Here is an 18,047-nt window from a genome sequence, read left to right as displayed (position 1 = left end):
ATTTGTCTGAGTTGGTGAACTCAGTACTAGATTTCAACAGAAGTAGAGCATTTTTTCTTAATTATATTGCTTAGGAGTATTTGAAGTAAGTGTAACGATTATATGTTATATTAAACAGGGCGTGTTAGAGAAGATATTAGTTTAATACTGTTTTAGTTTAATTTGGAGTGGGGATTGTTAATAACTACATGCAATAATTATACGTTGATTAAACTGTGGGTGTTAGACAGGATATTGGTTTGATACTATTTTAGTTTTTACGACAGTTTGGTTCATTCTGTCTTTCGATATCTCAAATATAATTAGATAAAGATTCATTTGTCAAAAGCTTCGATACAATTCTACATATTGAAATGTAGTACACAGTGATGATGATGATATATAGCTGTAATAAGAGAAGAGTAAAAATACTATGAAGTTATATCGGGATCCGATCCTCACTAATTGGCACGCGACCATATACTAAATAATTATATAATATACTGGTTGTTGAACAAAGCCATAATTATTGATTGGCTGATATCGAGATATTTCAGAGTGGTGCCGACAAGCGGCGAATCTTAGAAGGAACTGCTACTGGTATAGTGGTGTTTTACAGTTGTACACGCTGAATGAAGCAAGTTCAATAGGCGTTTCTTCCTTACTTGACACCACGTAAGTGTGAGGATTTTACTTCTTTTTGAACTGTCAGTTTTTGATAATTATTCCTGCTATGTTCTATTCTTAAAATGTTTGACCAGTCGAAATGACGTAGATTTAAAGGTAGTTTGAAAATTGTCATGGAAATTATTTTATTTATGACAAAATTGGAAGAAGAAAAAAAGATTTTTAGCAAGTTCTCATTTTTTTGAGTTTGTAAGAAGTTTTTTTTTTGGGGGGGTTGGGAAAAATATTTGCTTATTGTGTGATGATGTAGTGGTGAATATCACAAAAACAGTCAGGCCGTTGAACTACTCTAATGTATTTGTTATTATACACATATATACTTATCTTTGTTCTACGATTAAATAAATGTTACCATCTCCTTCAGAAGATTGTAAAAAAATATGTTTATTAGTATAAACAGCTCAGATACAACAATACTTAGTAAGTTGTTATGTTTCAAGTGGTTTTTTTTTTCATTTTATGAACTATGTTATAGTCAATGTAATAGAAAGAAATCTTAAATTACGTTCCTTATGAACCTTTCAACAAAATTGCCGTTTTTATGCAGAGATTGTACGTTTTCAGCGTTAACTGTTCTTTACCAAAGGTATATACTGTTAATGTAGCCAAAAAATTCCAGTTTTTCACACCAATGTCAAATTTGTATTAGTGGTAACTAAACAAAGGAAGACGGGAAAACTAATGACTATGTTACAGTTTGTGGTTGTTTATATATGTAATATTAAATTTATGAATACATTGTAGAAGTACGTTCTATCATGTTTAATAATTCGATTAACACATACAACTTATAGCAGTTTTAATTATTTAAGTAGTATTAAGGAGTCTTAAAATGTTTAACTATCTGATTACCACTGGTGATTTATATATGTGTAGCATCTTTAGTTACGGCACTGGCGACTTGTTGCGTATATAATCATCTTATTAACACTGGAGACTTATAGCATGTGTTAGATGGTCATGTTCGTTGAAAGGTTCCATTACTAGTGACACATAGTTTTCTTTATTCAGTGTATATGTATTTATATATACACATTAAAAATACACCAAAACATATCAAGGATGTTGAAAGCAAGTGAGAATTGAATTGAATACAAACTTTGTCATTAATACAACATCCGACACTTTTTTTCTAAATAATGATTTTACCTTATATTGTACCGAACGCAACAGCTAAACAAAATAACTGGGCAATGTAAGCATCCCTTAAAAATAAGTGATTGGCCCCATTGTAGCCAATAATCAGCCAGTCCGAATATGACATAATTTTTGTCCATTTACGTCAGTGCGGCTAGTCTTGCTGACGGTTGGGTTATAACTACACGTTAAGAGGCAGAAAAACTACTTTCTCAAATGAACATGACATCTACATAAACAGAAACATAGGCCGTTACGTGGAACATTAACTTGAAATTCGAATTGCCGTTCAAATCAAACTTGACAAAACTTTCAACATGAGGAACATAAACCACAAACTTCCAATAAGTAAAAGGAAAGTAAAAACAAAACTTTTCAGGAATATAAATTAATATCACAGAAACAGTCAAGACCACAAACCGCTATCGTTTATTTTTTGATATAAAGAACAAATAGTTTAGTAATCACGCATAGCTAACACATTGGTATGATCAATTACACAAATAAAACTAGCTGATTAGATCAATTACACAAATAAAACTAGCTGATTAGATCAATTACACAAATAAAACTAGCTGGTTAGATCAATTACACAAATAAAACTAGTTGATTAGATCAATTACACAAATAAAACTAGCTGACTAGATCAATTACACAAATAAAACTAGCTGATTAGATCAATTACTCAAATAAAACTAGCTGATTAGATCAATTACTCAAATAAAACTAGCTGATTAGATCAATTACACAAATAAAACTAGCTGATTAGATCAATTACACAAATAAGACTAGCTGATTAGATCAATTACACAAATAAAAGTAACTGATTAGATCAATTACACAAATAAAAGTAGCGATTAGATCAATTACACAAATAAAACTAGCTGATTAGATCAATTACACAAATAAAACTAGCTGATTAGATCAATTACACAAATAAAACTAGCTGATTAGATCAATTACACAAATAAAACTAGCTGATTAGATAAAACACAAATAAAACTGATTAGATCAATTACACAAATAAAACTAGCTGACTAGATCAATTACACAAATAAAACTAGCTGATTAGATCAATTACTCAAATAAAACTAGCTGATTAGATCAATTACACAAATAAAACTAGCTGATTAGATCAATTACACAAATAAAACTAGCTGATTAGATCAATTACACAAATAAGACTAGCTGATTAGATCAATTACACAAATAAAAGTAACTGATTAGATCAATTACACAAATAAAAGTAGCGATTAGATCAATTACACAAATAAAAGTAGCGATTAGATCAATTACACAAATAAAAGTAACTGATTAGATCAATTACACAAATAAAACTAGCTGATTAGATCAATTACACAAATAAAACTAGCTGATTAGATCAATTACACAAATAAAACTAGCTGACTAGATCAATTGCACAAATAAAACTAGCTGACTAGATCAATTACACAAATAAAAGTAACTGATTAGATCAATTACACAAATAAAACTAGCTGACTAGATCAATTGCACAAATAAAACTAGCTGACTAGATTAATTACACAAATAAAACTAGCTGATTAGATCAATTACTCAAATAAAACTAGCTGATTAGATCAATTACACAAATAAAACTAGCTGATTAGATCAATTACACAAATAAAACTAGCTGATTAGATCAATTACACAAATAAGACTAGCTGATTAGATCAATTACACAAATAAAAGTAACTGATTAGATCAATTACACAAATAAAAGTAGCGATTAGATCAATTACACAAATAAAAGTAGCGATTAGATCAATTACACAAATAAAAGTAACTGATTAGATCAATTACACAAATAAAACTAGCTGATTAGATCAATTACACAAATAAAACTAGCTGATTAGATCAATTACACAAATAAAACTAGCTGACTAGATCAATTGCACAAATAAAACTAGCTGACTAGATCAATTACACAAATAAAACTAGCTGACTAGATCAATTACATAAATAAAACTAGTTGACTAGATCAATTACATAAATAAAACATAGCTGATTAGATCAATTACCCATATGCAAAACGTTGATAAAATTAATTGTAGAAATCCATGATGTTTCTAATGCTACTAAATACGTCAAAACTATTAGTTAAACTAGATGTTATTTTCATATTCAAGAGTCACACAATAACACATCTGCACTCTGTCTACTGTGGAGAATCGATTCCCGAATTTTAATTTTGTAAATCCGTACATTTACGAATGACCCATCGGGAAAACACGTGTATTAGTAATGAATTTCTACAATTTTAATCAGATCCCTCATGCTAATCCAAAACAAGTGTATTTATAATCGTTAACCCCATTTATCACGTAATCCAGGACAATAACAACATTAATCACGTAAATTTAAAACGTAGATCACATGACATATAAACAGTTCTGTTTATATGTCATGTGATCTACGTTTTAATACATTTGACTTTGTTAGTCACTTACAATAGTCCAAACTAGGACGAGTTTTATTCCCTAAAATATGGAACGTTGATTATGTTGATCATATTAAGATAATCTTCATATAATAGACGATTCAATCAGTTTCCAGATACTGGACCCACTACGGTGAAGCGTTGCAGTAAAATACGAAAAAAACAATCTGATTGACGTCATAATTAATTCAATGTATGTTGTTTTTGATTTGACTCATGAGAAAACCAATATTGAAGAAGAAAACTGTGCCATTATGTTGTACTCTACAAAAGTCTAAAAAAATAAAATTACTCATGTAACGTAATAAAAGCACCATAAAATGACTTAGTTATACGTATAGTTAACATATCAGTTTTATTAATGCACCTAACTGTAACCAGCAGATGTTAGGGATTATTGTAATAATACCTTAGTTTGTTTATGTTTCAACGTAAAGTTAGTCAGTTGGCCAAGCGTCCTGTGCTCACCACAGGTTTCGAACTCCTAAGCCTACTGCGATAACCTTATCGTTGATGCTTTGAGGTCGGTGTTCTCTCATATGAGGCCAAAAGGCGTGTTTTTATATGAACACTCGACTCTAACCAAATATACCTTTGTGTTATGTGTAGAAAGGCCGCTGCTTTTATTAGAAACTGGGAAAAAAATTGAAAACGTCCATTTCAGAGGTAGAATATAAAAAAATTGATATTACCTGCCCATCTTCTCTTCTGAAGTGTGAACATGGAGTTAAGAGCATACGTAATATATATTTCTAGGAAAAGGAAGTTTTTTCAGTATTAAAGTGTAAAGTTTATGGATAAAAACTTCTTCCCAAGTGTTTGAAATTAAGCATTGATTTTAGCAGCATTTACTACATAATGCCATACTTATTGTTTGGTAAAATATGCCTGTATTTGCAAAATTTGAAATCATTGGAATAAAAGTGCTGAGAATATATATGAAGTGATAATAAGAACATAAAACGGAACTGATTTTTGGTTATTAAAACCATATTAGTAATATGAAAGACAATACTCTACATACAAATTATTTGAGCTTGGATTATAATGTAATTTGTTTTGTTTTGGATGAAGAATGATTATTAATTTAAGGAAGATTAAATAAAGTTCCTCGTTAGTTGAAGATGTTGAACAACTTTATGTCTTATTTTGTCATTTTTCTTTTGACTGAAATTGGTTTACACAATTCTGATGAATTACTATTTTTTTATAATGATCAAAAGTAGCAGTGGAAGAATGAAAACGTTGGTTCTAAAGACACGGAGGAAACATTTGAAATGTTTACTCCACTCAGAAACAAGTCGAACTGTAGAGCAGGAGATTATTCTGTCCTTCAATGAAGGTGTATTTTACTCAGTTCAGAAGTATTTTTTGTAAGAAGATCTGTCGTGAAAGACTCAAAATAGAACAGTATCTTGAAACAGATTCCAAAAACCTACACAGGCACAGACGGGTATTATTTGCGACGCTAGAGGAAGCTTACAACACTTCAGAAAAACTAGAGGCGCAAAACAGGATTCTAAGGTCGATTATGAAAAAAATATATATATATATTACTACGTTTAGAAATAGACTACCCAGTCACTATCGGATCAAATAAAGTTGAAATAATGAATCTTTAAGAACAAAAAGCAAAGATAAAGAGAAGTACAAGAAGAGATAAAAGAGGCAACATAATTGAAGGATTACCGTGAAATGATGTGACAAAAGAAGTAGTGTGTTTTGAGATAACATCTCTGACAATAATTATATTGGAGAGGTGTGTATCTTTCATCTGTTACAAGGTTCTGTTTTCCACAGGATATTGAACCACTAAAGTTAGTGTGTCCTACCTTTGTTATCATTCTCTTTTTGTAGTTACTCCTGTTTCCGAATGGATTAAACATTTCAAGTGTTTTCATTCTGTGACTTTGGAATCAATGCTCTCTATTTTCCACCGCTCAGTTTTATCGCTCTAAGCAGAACTGTAATCAACCAGAACTATGCAAATCACTTGTGATCAAGATCGAAATGAAAACAAAACAAAACATTTACTTTAGAAAATTATCAAGTAGTATACAAATGTATATATATGTATATATGATTTAGATAGATTGTTTGTTTGTTTGTTTTGGAATTTCGCACAAAGCTACTCGAGGGCTATCTGTGCTAGCCGTCCCTAATTTAGCAGTGTAAGACTAGAGGGAAGGCAGCTAGTCATCACCACCCACCGCCAACTCTTGGGCTACTCTTTTACCAACGAATAGTGGGATTGACCGTCACATTATACACCCCCACGGCTGGGAGGGCGAGCATGTTTAGCGCGACGGGGGCGCTAACCCGCGACCCTCGGATTACGAGTCGCACGCCTTACGCGCTAGGCCATGCCGGGCTAATTTAGATAGATAACATAGAAATGTATTGAAGCAGAGAACTAAAACTTAAGTGCTTTGTTTAACTAAATCATGGTCTCATCAGTTCGCTAGAAGTTTTCTTCATTATACTTAAATAAATATACATAGTTTGTATTCGAAATAAAAGAAATCTTTTATCAGAGAAGAGTTAAAAGTAATTTGTATCACTGGTGACAGTAAAATGGTTCCACTAATTAAAATCAATACCATTCTTTTCTCTTGTAATCATATACTTAGCTCTTTTATTCCAATAACTTCATGCTAACAATCAATAAATGTGACATCATATAATAAATCTCGCTCAAATCAACGTTTAATTTTATTAATTTCATTCGTTTAGCAACAGAATCCATTAATAAACTTCACACTTTGATTCCAAAATCACTTTTTACTTTTAGGAGTATAGTCAACTATTCAAAAGTGCTCGAATTGGATCTTTTCTGTTAGGCCCAACATTGCCAGGTGGTTAAGGCCCTCGACTTGTAATATAAGGGTCGCGGGCTCGAATCCCCATCATACCAAATATGCTCGCCCTTTCAGTTTTGTGGGCGATATAATGTGAAGGACAATACCACTATTCATTGGTAAAAGAGTAGCCCAAGAGTTGGCGGTGAGAGATGATGACTATCTGCCTTCCCTCTAGTTTTACATTGCTAAATTAAGGACAGATAGCTCCCTGTGTAACTTTGTAAGAAGTTCAAACAAATACAAATAAACTTTTTGTTGTTTCTGTTTTATGGAAATTCATGGAACCTTTAACATGTGACCTTGTGTGATAACTTTTATCATAGTTAATATGCTGTTAGGCCCAGGTATATACTTCAGCATATATACAAGTTATATAGTTTGACTTTTTCAATATCCTACTTCTGGTTTGGTTTGTTTGTTTTGAGTTTCGCGCAAAGCTACACGAAGGCTATCTGCGCTAGCCGTCCTTAATTTAGTAGTGTGAGACTAGAGGAAAGGCAGCTGGTCATCACTACCCATCGCCAATTCTTGGGCTACTATTTTCCCAACGAATAGTGGGATTGACCGTTACAATATAACGTCCCACGGCTGAAAGGGCGAGCATGTTTGGTTTGACGGGGATTCAAACTCACGACCCTCGGATTACGAGACGAGTGCCTTAACCACCTGGCCATGCCGGGCCTCCTACTCCGCAGTATATAGTCATCTAGAAATCACCCCAAGACTTTCTGTTCTGATAGAGGAGACGAAAGACTCCTCTGACGCTAACAGTCTGTACCCTATATTTTTCATCATATACACAAAAGATTCAGATGAAATTGCTTTGTATAAAGTTAGCAAATTCGGAATTTTTTTCTGATTTTGATATCTATAGTGGATTTGAAATGGGGTTTCAATATCTGTAGTACGCATAGCAAGAATAGCCCATTGTGTAGCTTTGTGTTTAATAGCAAACAAAACTATCCTTCGCATATGATTGTACGAAAAAAAATTAAATAAAGAACGCATCTTTTTAATCTATATTTATCTATCATCAACGTCTGCAGGCAAAGCACTAGATTGTAAAACAGTAGATAAGATGTTAACGATCTAATTCGTAATATATTTCCTAGAACAGAAGAACTGTAGTGTTAAAGCACACCTTTTATCGATTGTCGCTTTCATATTGAATAAACTGAGAATATTCTGAAGACCGTTGGTTACAGAGAGTTAACATGCAGATAAATATGAATAGTTTCCATAAAGAATTATTTGGTAGTCTAACGTATGAGCTACAGAAAGACACAAAAGTCCACTCCAATAAATAAAAGCCAAGTTAATAACAATAACTTACACTTGGAGAAAGATATATATTTAGAACAAAATTTGGAACCAACTGGTCATCACTGTATCTAATTATACTTTTCTTACATCATTACTTATAAAGAATACAAAGTGTCGTTTCATCAGTTGGGTTTCCTTTCTGTTAAAGATGTTTTCGTCTATAACCCAAATAACATCTCATGATGTGCGTCATTATCGGTTTGAAGGACTGTAGATTATTTTAATTCTATGTTCAGGTTTATGTTTCTCTAAACCTACTATAATAGACTTGTTTACAGCGATGCAAGAGTATGCTTAAAATTTAAAATACTAATGTTGAATTATTAAATGATAGTTTGATTATTAGTTTACATACTACTGTCCAAATTTCATAAAACTCAGAACTGTTTTTGATCATAATCTGTTGTTAAACTTGCATTTTCAGTGATCTGGATACTTTTTAAAAATCTAATAAAAATATTTTCAATATTAATCAAAGCCAAATGAAGTTTTTAGATATGTAACTGTAACCAGTAGAGAATAGAGCAGTAAACGAAGCAACAAAAATTGATTTAATTATATTTTTCTGTAAATTTAAAATGACTTCTGTGGAATTTACTTAGTGTAGCTCATTAACACCAGGAGGAGTGGTAATTTACGATTATGATTACTCGTAATGTCACAGAATGGGTTATTTGTGTATACTTTATTTGTACACAACTCTTGTTGAAGTTTATCGTAAAATCCTTCAACTTTATGCGATAATCGTCCAGCAGGAAGTGTCAGAAACCAAAATACATGAAAGTTTGGACTTTCGTTAACTCGTTTACGAAACCAAAAATGCTACAACGAGGGAATTCCTATCTATGAAGCCTTTCAGTGGCTCAGCGGTATGTATGCGAACTTACAACCTTAAACACCGGATTTCGATATCCGTGGTGGGCAGAACACGGATAGACAGACCATTGTGTAGCTTTGTGCTTAATACAAAAAACAAAACAAACTATTTATGAAATACTTAATCTGTTAAAAGTTTCGAAACATTTCCAGTAAGTAAGTCATGCTAAAAATAACTAGTCCATAATTGCGGAGTACCATTGACATTTTTTATAATTGAATAACAGTCTCTCTATATTTAATATACAAACATACTGAAAAAAATCATTACATTTACTGTAAGCGCCGAAAATGAACTAAAACTCTAATAAGCAATATTATCTTTAAAAACCTTTTATTGAGTATATACGAAGGATATAGTTTTGTCTAATAAGAGTAATGTTTAACTTAGACATCTTCAGACGAATCACTAGCTTAAAGAAATACGTTCTGTCTTTATATAGACTCAACAGTCCAGTTGTTGTAACATGGTTTATTTGTATAATTCTGTTTCATTTGGAGCAGCTACCTCTCCACAACTGGCTGTAAATGGTGAATGCTGGCTTTAGATGTGGATTTTAATTTCGAAACAATGTTTCAAACTGATATATATATTTTCATTAGTTATTACTTTTGCTCAATGTAATCGATAAGCATGTACGCTATCCAGGTTACAGCATAGAAAATAGGTTATTATCCATCACTTAGAAACTATTTGTAACAGAAACTAAAATGTTAAGCCTTTGTTATGTTTTATAATAAAATATTTTACTGGTCGCAAATTTCTTACGAACTTATAATTTTACATGCACGATACTGAAATGTTTTAGATTTTCAAAGATTAAACGATGACGCTTAGAAATGCTTAGTGAATATAAGTTAATTAAAATAAATTAATAAAATTTAAGTTTGTGTATTTTCTTATAACAAAGCCACATAAGACTATTTGTTGTGTCTACCGAGTGGAATCGAAACATTGATTTAAGCATCGTAAATCCGAAGACTTAACGCTGTTCCAGCGGGGAACTAAATTTAGGAGGCTTAGATTTTTATCGTCTTCTACACGTCTTTTCTTTGCATCCAAATTCTGTATCTCAGTAAATAAGAATGATGTATTACAAAATGCTTTTGAAGAGTTTTCGTTAAAAGCCGCTAGAGGAAGATCTATAAATATTAACAATATATTTTTAGCCGTGGCACTATGGCTCATAAAGCTGCTCTGAGTTGTTTTTTTTTCCAAGTAAAATCTTTTAGCTCGTAAGTCGTTATCTTTTCACCGATTTGAGATCTAATTACAGTTTTGAACTCACGGGCCAAATCATTTTGATGGTTATTTGACTATGCTCGAAATTTTGTAGATTAATTTTCTCTAATTCTGCATAAAATAATTTCAATTTGAGGATACTCTGGTAGTGATCCTGGTGAGTAATAAAATCGAATCAGGTATATGCGCGCTTCACAATTGGTATTGCTGGCACAGAACAATACAGCTTATTAAAAGAAAGAAAAATGGTTCAAAAATTAATTCACTCTAGTCCTGACTGAAAGAATATCAAGTGCCGCAGCTACTGAGGATTCCCTCTTGTTCTTCTAAGCTTTGTTTGTCGATCACGTGATAGAAATCACGTTATCTCGCCGAACTGTAACACAAAATAATAATTAAAAACTAGATATATTTCCGCAGGATTCCTGAAATTATTCTGTTTCAAGAGAGAGTGTGTTTCTTTATAGCAAAGCCACACGTCAGGCTATCTGCTGAATCGACCGAGGGAAATAGAATCCCAGTGAAGGGGGGGTGTTTTAAGAGTAAATAAAAAATTAAGAGTAACAAATATGTTTTTATTTGATTTTAAAGTTTATATGCTATGCTGTGTTGTGATTCAGGGCATGCGCATTTTTTACTTACGTCACGACAGTACAAATTGAAACATCAAGCGCCTTTTATGTGACATCATCTTAGAGTTTACTGACTGACCGATAAACAACTCACTACTGGTGCGAGTAGTACAACAGGCCTTCGACCCCCTTTTGGAAGAATAAGAAAATGTTGTAATACTAGAGCTGATTCAAACAAATTTAGTGAGCAATAGTCACTAATTATACGTTCAACTAAAACTGAAAAGCTAAACACTAAATCTTGTACGAAGGTGTAACTCAATTTACGGAGACAAATATAAATCAATGACCAGGTATAACCTTTCTGGTTTTACTTCTCTGTTTTTAGTTTAGAAATATTTACTGCTGAAGAAAGACACATTTCATTTTTGTATTTTTACCTAAATCATATTTATGACAGTGACTATTATCTTACTTTTTCGACGTGAGCCGTTAATTTTGTTCCACGACACACGTGTACTGTGAAGACAAAAAGCTTTGACCAATTTGTACACGTTATATATATAATTACTTATGACCATCTTTGGAAAAAGAGCTCCTGTCTTTTTTGTAACAAGGTAATTGCGAGAGGGTTCACGGTGTTCTTATTGTTTTACTACTTACAATAAAAGGAGAGTCGTCTGCTCAAGTGAGAAACAGGATTGGCTTTCAGCTTGCTCGTGTAATCATCGTAAAGATGGTTACTTCCGGAAACTAAATGTATTGTCTTCATTAATTGTACAAATTGAGCTCTTGATGTCGAAGAAACAGCTCTCTTATCTTCCCTTTCTCTATCTTCTAATCCACTTCGATCCAGTTTTTCTCTTCGAGCTCCCTCTGTTATAAACCCAGTGAATATAAGATCAACCCAAGTTGTAAATTGAGACTGATAGGTCAGAGATTGTATGTTCGAAGGGCCCCATGATGGGGTAGAGTTTATATTAACCTAATAAATTCTGGAATTGGTTTATTTTTATACTGCATTTAGCTTGATGTAAGATGTTTCTGTTAATTTGTTATTACTTCAAAATAGTGTATAGTTTTATGGAGACACCAGAAAATACTTATAAAAAGTATTAGAAGATTTTATAGAGGAATTAATCTTCTAAGTTTCATTTCATCTTGCATTTATTTTCTCGTTGAAACTATATCTGCATACAGCCAGTTTCTGTGTGTGAAAATTAAACATCAGTTTTTCCTACGTCAGTCGTGAACTCGTGTGATACTAAACGACATTATTAGATTTATTTTTTTCGGAACTATTGATTTTGTTATAACGTACCCACCATTCTCATTCTGTATTATAAATTTATGTTATAGTTTAGGTTTTTCTAGAACTTTATCAGATGGATTAGGGTTCTACGTTGAAATAAAATAGAACTACGGTCTTTATTATGATTGGTAGCTTCAATAAACAAAACAAAAACTTTTTTAAATCTTAAAAAAATGATTAAACAAAGAATATGCACTCAGCGCTCTTTGTTAATTTCTTTTGGAATTGAGGGCTAGAAAGAATTATTATAATTAGGGAGTATTATTATAACTAGGAAGTATTACTATAACTAGGAAGTATTACTATAACTAGGGAGTATTATTATAACTAGGGAGTATTATTATAACTAGGAAGTGTTATTATAACTAGGGAGTATTATTATAACTAGGAAGTGTTATTATACCTAGGGGTGTTATTATAACTAGGAAGTATTATTATAACTGGAGGTATTATTATAACTAGGGGTATTATTATAACTAGGGGTTATTATTATAACGAGGTAGTATAATTATAACTAGGGATTATTATTATAACTAGGAAATGTTATTATAACTGGGAAGTATTATTATAACTAGGAAGTATTATTATAACTAGGAAGTGTTATTATAACTAGGGAGTATTATTATAACTAGGAAGTATTATTATAACTAGGAAGTATTATTATAACTAGGGGTATTATGATAACTAGGGAGTATTATTATAACTAGGGAGTATTATTATAAGTAAGGAGTATTATTATAAGTAAGGAGTATTATTATAACAAGTGAGTACTATTATAAGTAAGGAGTATTATTATAACAAGTGAGTACTATTATAACTAGGGAGCATTATTATTATATGGCATGAGAGAGACACCAAGAGCTGGCCCGGTTTCTTAACTCCTTATGCTTGCTGTTAACCAACAAGAGAATCTGTAAAGCATCGTTTGTTACGGTTATCGCTGTTTACTTTATTGTACTCTTGAGCTCTTAACGATTCTTCACTGACCAAAAAGTAGATAATTATAAATTAAAACACACAATAACTTAACTATTTATGGAGGGATTTTACTTCGTCACAATTGGGTGAACTTATACAAAAAATGGTCTGTCTTCCTTTATAAAAAGACAAGTCAAGTCAATAATATATTACTATTTGAGTTTACGAATTTTAGTTAGGCCTGACATCAGGTTGAAAAAAAGAAAACAAAAGTGGTAACAGTATCAGTTACTGGAAACCATATTACCTTTTTTAAGGTCGTGCCTTACTTCTATTTTCTTCTTTTTCCAGAGAGTTTATCCAAATATTTCATTCGTTCTTGTTATAAAAGGTAAGTTATTTTGTTTATTTAAAGTATATATGAAGGAAACTGCTTATTTTGATTTTTGTAATGTGGGAGCCTAATTTTGAAAATGTTTTTTCATCTTGTTTATTTATAAGTTTCTGTAATTTTTAGTTAAGAAGTTCTTATAATGATGCATACATATATATATACATTGCATGATAATACATTTTATTCCACATTAATATTTCGTAGAAAGAGGGGAAAAAAGATTAACAGTTGCTATCACCATCTTCCAGCGGTTTAAAGATATTCGAAGTATTGGTTCTAGATATGACTCCCAAAATATCATTAATTTCCTGCAGAATCGATAACACGTAGTTTAGGGAGCAGACCACCTTAGCTAGCGAACCATTACACGGGAACATACCGTCACAACAACAATTATGATAACTGAAACTATATTTTCTACTAATACAAAACTGAAAACTCATAGTGGACCAGAAAAAAATCACGTAACTGGAATTACTAGTCTTACTGGGGCGGTAAGTCACCATACACATACAACGCTGCAAAGTTTTCTTTGTATTTGATAATCATAAACTGTAGAGATGTGTTTTTCCTTTGTATATGTTATGTTGAACATTTTTTGTTCCACTCACATTTCTGCCACACAACGTTTGGGTATATAATATGATGGTGGCAGTGATGGTTCTGATCACCGAATGCTATTCGGTTTGGTTTGTTTTGAATTTCGCGCAAAGCTACACGATGGCTATCTGCGCTAGTCGTCCTTAATTTGAGAGTGTAAAACTAGACGGAAGGCAGTTAGTCATCACCACTCATCTCCAAATCTTGGGCTACTCTTTTATCAACGAATAGTGGGATTGTCCGTCATATTAAACGCCCCCACGGCTAAAAGGGCGAGCAAGTTTGGTGTAAAGGGGATTCGAACCTGCGAATTACGAGTCGAGTGCCTTAACCACCTGGCCATGCTGGGCCATGTTATTTGGAAGAAAGGTTTCCAAAATGCAATATATCTGATTGCCAAGAAAACATTTTTAGTATTTCAGTTGGCCCGACATGGGCAAATCGCGGGTTCGAATCCCCGTCGCACCAAACATGCTCGGCCTTTCTACCGTGAGGGCGTTATAATGTAACAGTCAATCCTACTATTTGTTGGTAAAAGTAGCCCAAGAGTTGGTGGTGGGTGGTGATGACTAGCTGCCTTCCTTCTAGTCTTACACTACTAAATTAAGGACGGCTAGCGCAGATAGCCCTTGAGTAGCTTTGTGCGAAATTCAAAACAAAATAAACCTTTTAGTATTTTAGTTTTTCATTCAGATAAAGGGTGAAGTACGTGATGTCAAAACCATTTTTGCTATGCTAATTAAATGAAACTACAGCCGATATAAAGTTGCTTATGAAATTCGTGTATCAAAACTATATCTTAAAATTGGTGTTTTGTAAATAGTGTGATATCTCTTGTAATTTATTGTGCTTGGGAAAATTACGTCAGAGTCCTCTCCGACGCAACATATTGATAATTTCAGACCATAAAGATGTATTTAGACTGGGGATATGGAATTTACAAAACGAATTATCCCATGTACTTATTGATATTGGAAAACTAAAAAAATATGGATAAACTTTGGAAACGAGGACCATCAGAAAGAGACCTGCAACAAGTTATCCCAAAGCCTTCTTAAGCAAAGTACAGTATCTTGTAACAGGTGAGACTCCACAAACAGAGAAGACAGTGGCAAAAACACTCATGTGTCGTAACTTAAAGCTTGCGACATAATAACAAAAGAATCTCAGTCTGGAATTGCGATGCAAGTTGATTTGTACATTGTTCAACCTTTACATACTTCAAGCACCCGCAGAATGAAACTAGCATGCATGCTATTCTGTACAAATACATATCGGTTTATTTGTTATAACCGTCACTTATAGTCTTATGTGCATTCCGACAGCTGAAACGGGCATTGGAAAACAGTCGTTCTCGTACGGCTTATGGAAAGAAATCGTAGAACAGCTGTGTGATTGAGACTTGACAGCCTTACAACAGGGCTATTGCCAAACTGCACGACTGTTGGCTAGATCTTAATCAGACGTCGTTTAAATAGGATGTAACAACATGGTAAAGTTCTAATACCGTGTTAGTGCAACTTACTTAATCTCTGTATTCCTATCTGTATGATTCGTCTGTATATCTATCCATCTGTTCACTTAGTGGTGGATGTTATATGTTTCTAGCGACACAGGTGTTATTCTACTGATTTAGATATTACGCTTCTACTGAGTTGAGTATATTTCTATTGATTTGGACGTTTTGTTTCTGTTACGTTTGATATTATGTTTCAATTTATTGCAAGTTATGTTTCAATTAATTAGAATGTTTCTTCTACAGTTTGTGTATTATTTTTCTAACGAGTTAGAAGCTATGTTTCTATTGAATTGTTTATTATATTTCTACTAATTTCAATGCTACATTTCTTATCGAAGAAAGCATCTTACAGTTAGTTTGATACAAACTGATTAAGCCTTTTTATAAATCTGATAATCTATTTAAGAACTGATTAACAAAAAACACCGTTTTGGCACGTCAGTCATACGGCTTGTAAAGTAATATACCGAAGCATCACCCAGTCTTTCAGGTGTAAATTTTAATGTCTCCATACAGAAAAAGTTTTTATTGACTTCCAATATAAATCTTGAATAGTTATAGATACGTTTCTTTCATCTTTTCTAAAACCTAGAACTGTCTGTTTAAATCGTACGTGCAATTGTCACCATCAGTTATTCGGTCAGAGGATCCATATTTTAGGCTGGTTGTTGAATAAAAGTGCTTATCATTATGCGCAAACATTCGTCTTTGTTGATGAAATGAAGCACAGAGTGAAATATTTGAGTAAACAGACTAAGTGGATGAATATGAAGGAGAAAATGTATCAGTAAGTAAATAAGAACCCAAACCATATTGCATGTGAAATTACTGTCTTTTTCCTGAGAAAAAAGAACAGTAACTAGAGTAAAAATGATAAACATTCACATATATGCACTTATTTATATTTATATATATGTACATACGTGTCACGCAATAGAATAATTTTTGATGGATGTTTATTGTGTTACACAGTATACAGCAAACAGTGACTGGTTTACCATCAAAAGGATCATCTGCGGGCCTCAAGGCAGAAACTGGTCACACATGATTCACTTTTCTGGTTGTTGGATTGGTTAGCTTTGATGGATGGATACTTGCGTAAGACGGTATATAGCAAACAGTGATTAGTTTACTAACAAAAGTAGAAGCTGCAGACCTTACGGCAAAAACGGATAACACAGTTTACACTCTTCTGATCAGTGGAATTTGTCTGGAGGGTTCTTTTTTCAATCAAGTACGTATTATCTACCTTTCACTTGAGCCGTAAAAGCAAGTTCAGACTTAGCTGCGATGTTCATTTCCATATGCTTTTTTTAATTATTTGGATATAATTACCCTGGTATATATATTGTAGCTTGCGTACAGTATATATTTTTAATTGTTGTTTGAGGTTCAAAGAAAACTAAAAAGCACCATTCTATCTCAAAAATATGTTTAATAATTTTATTCATTAGACATTAGATATGTTACTCGATTTTCATCGACTGTTAATAAATGTATATCTACAACATTTATTCAACGGAAGAAAAATGAGGTCATATAATAGTCTTTATTCTCTCAAGTGTAACGTGATTATAGTAATCAAGCAGAACTATAACATGATACAAAACGGCCATTAACATAATATTATTTGTTTATATCGTGCTGGAATATAAAATAATAGGTAATTAACAATAGCTGGTTCCTAGGGGGAGCGATACTACAGTAGAAACCTTCAAAGGACGTATCGTGATAGTCTTGTATAAAAAGATGCAGTGGTCTGTTGCTTATGTGTTTACGTAACGAATATATACCTCTGCTGTTTCCTTTCAGTAAGAAATATGATATGTTACGAGCTGCTATCTTCATCAATGATCGAGTTTTGCTTCTTTGAAGAAAAAGAAAGAATTCTCCACGAAAGATTTTGAGTAATTTCTAGTGGAGAGTTTTTATGCCTTCCTAGAAGTCCGATTGTATAAACACTGGTACGAGAGTATTGTTAGGGATAATGGTAATATAATGTTGTACATATAGCTAGTCGCCAACGTAATATAAAAAGAAACGCACCCACAGAGGCACGCCCGTTTAACTAACACAGTGCTGGTACACTTCTCAAACAATAGAAAAATAAAAGACAAACAACCATTCAAAGTGATTTTATTGATGGGAAAGTATGACGAAACTTCAGA

At 32.5% G+C, this 18,047-nt stretch overlaps 1 long non-coding RNA gene across 1 annotated transcript in view; it reads left to right on the top strand.

The window, feature by feature from the left end:
• LOC143228046 (uncharacterized) overlaps positions 1-18,047 on the top strand; it is a 120,868-nt gene that overhangs the window by 71,379 nt on the left and 31,442 nt on the right. Inside the window, exon 2 of the long non-coding RNA XR_013015161.1 lies at positions 16,852-17,113. This is a non-coding gene — a long non-coding RNA (uncharacterized LOC143228046). The remainder of the gene's footprint in view (positions 1-16,851; positions 17,114-18,047) is intronic.

The sequence above is a fragment of the Tachypleus tridentatus genome, chromosome 10 (genome assembly GCF_004210375.1).
Source record: "Tachypleus tridentatus isolate NWPU-2018 chromosome 10, ASM421037v1, whole genome shotgun sequence".
Taxonomy (NCBI): domain Eukaryota; kingdom Metazoa; phylum Arthropoda; class Merostomata; order Xiphosura; family Limulidae; genus Tachypleus; species Tachypleus tridentatus.
The sequence above is the reverse complement of the archived record's forward strand: the minus strand, read 5'-3'. Positions and strand labels throughout refer to the sequence as shown.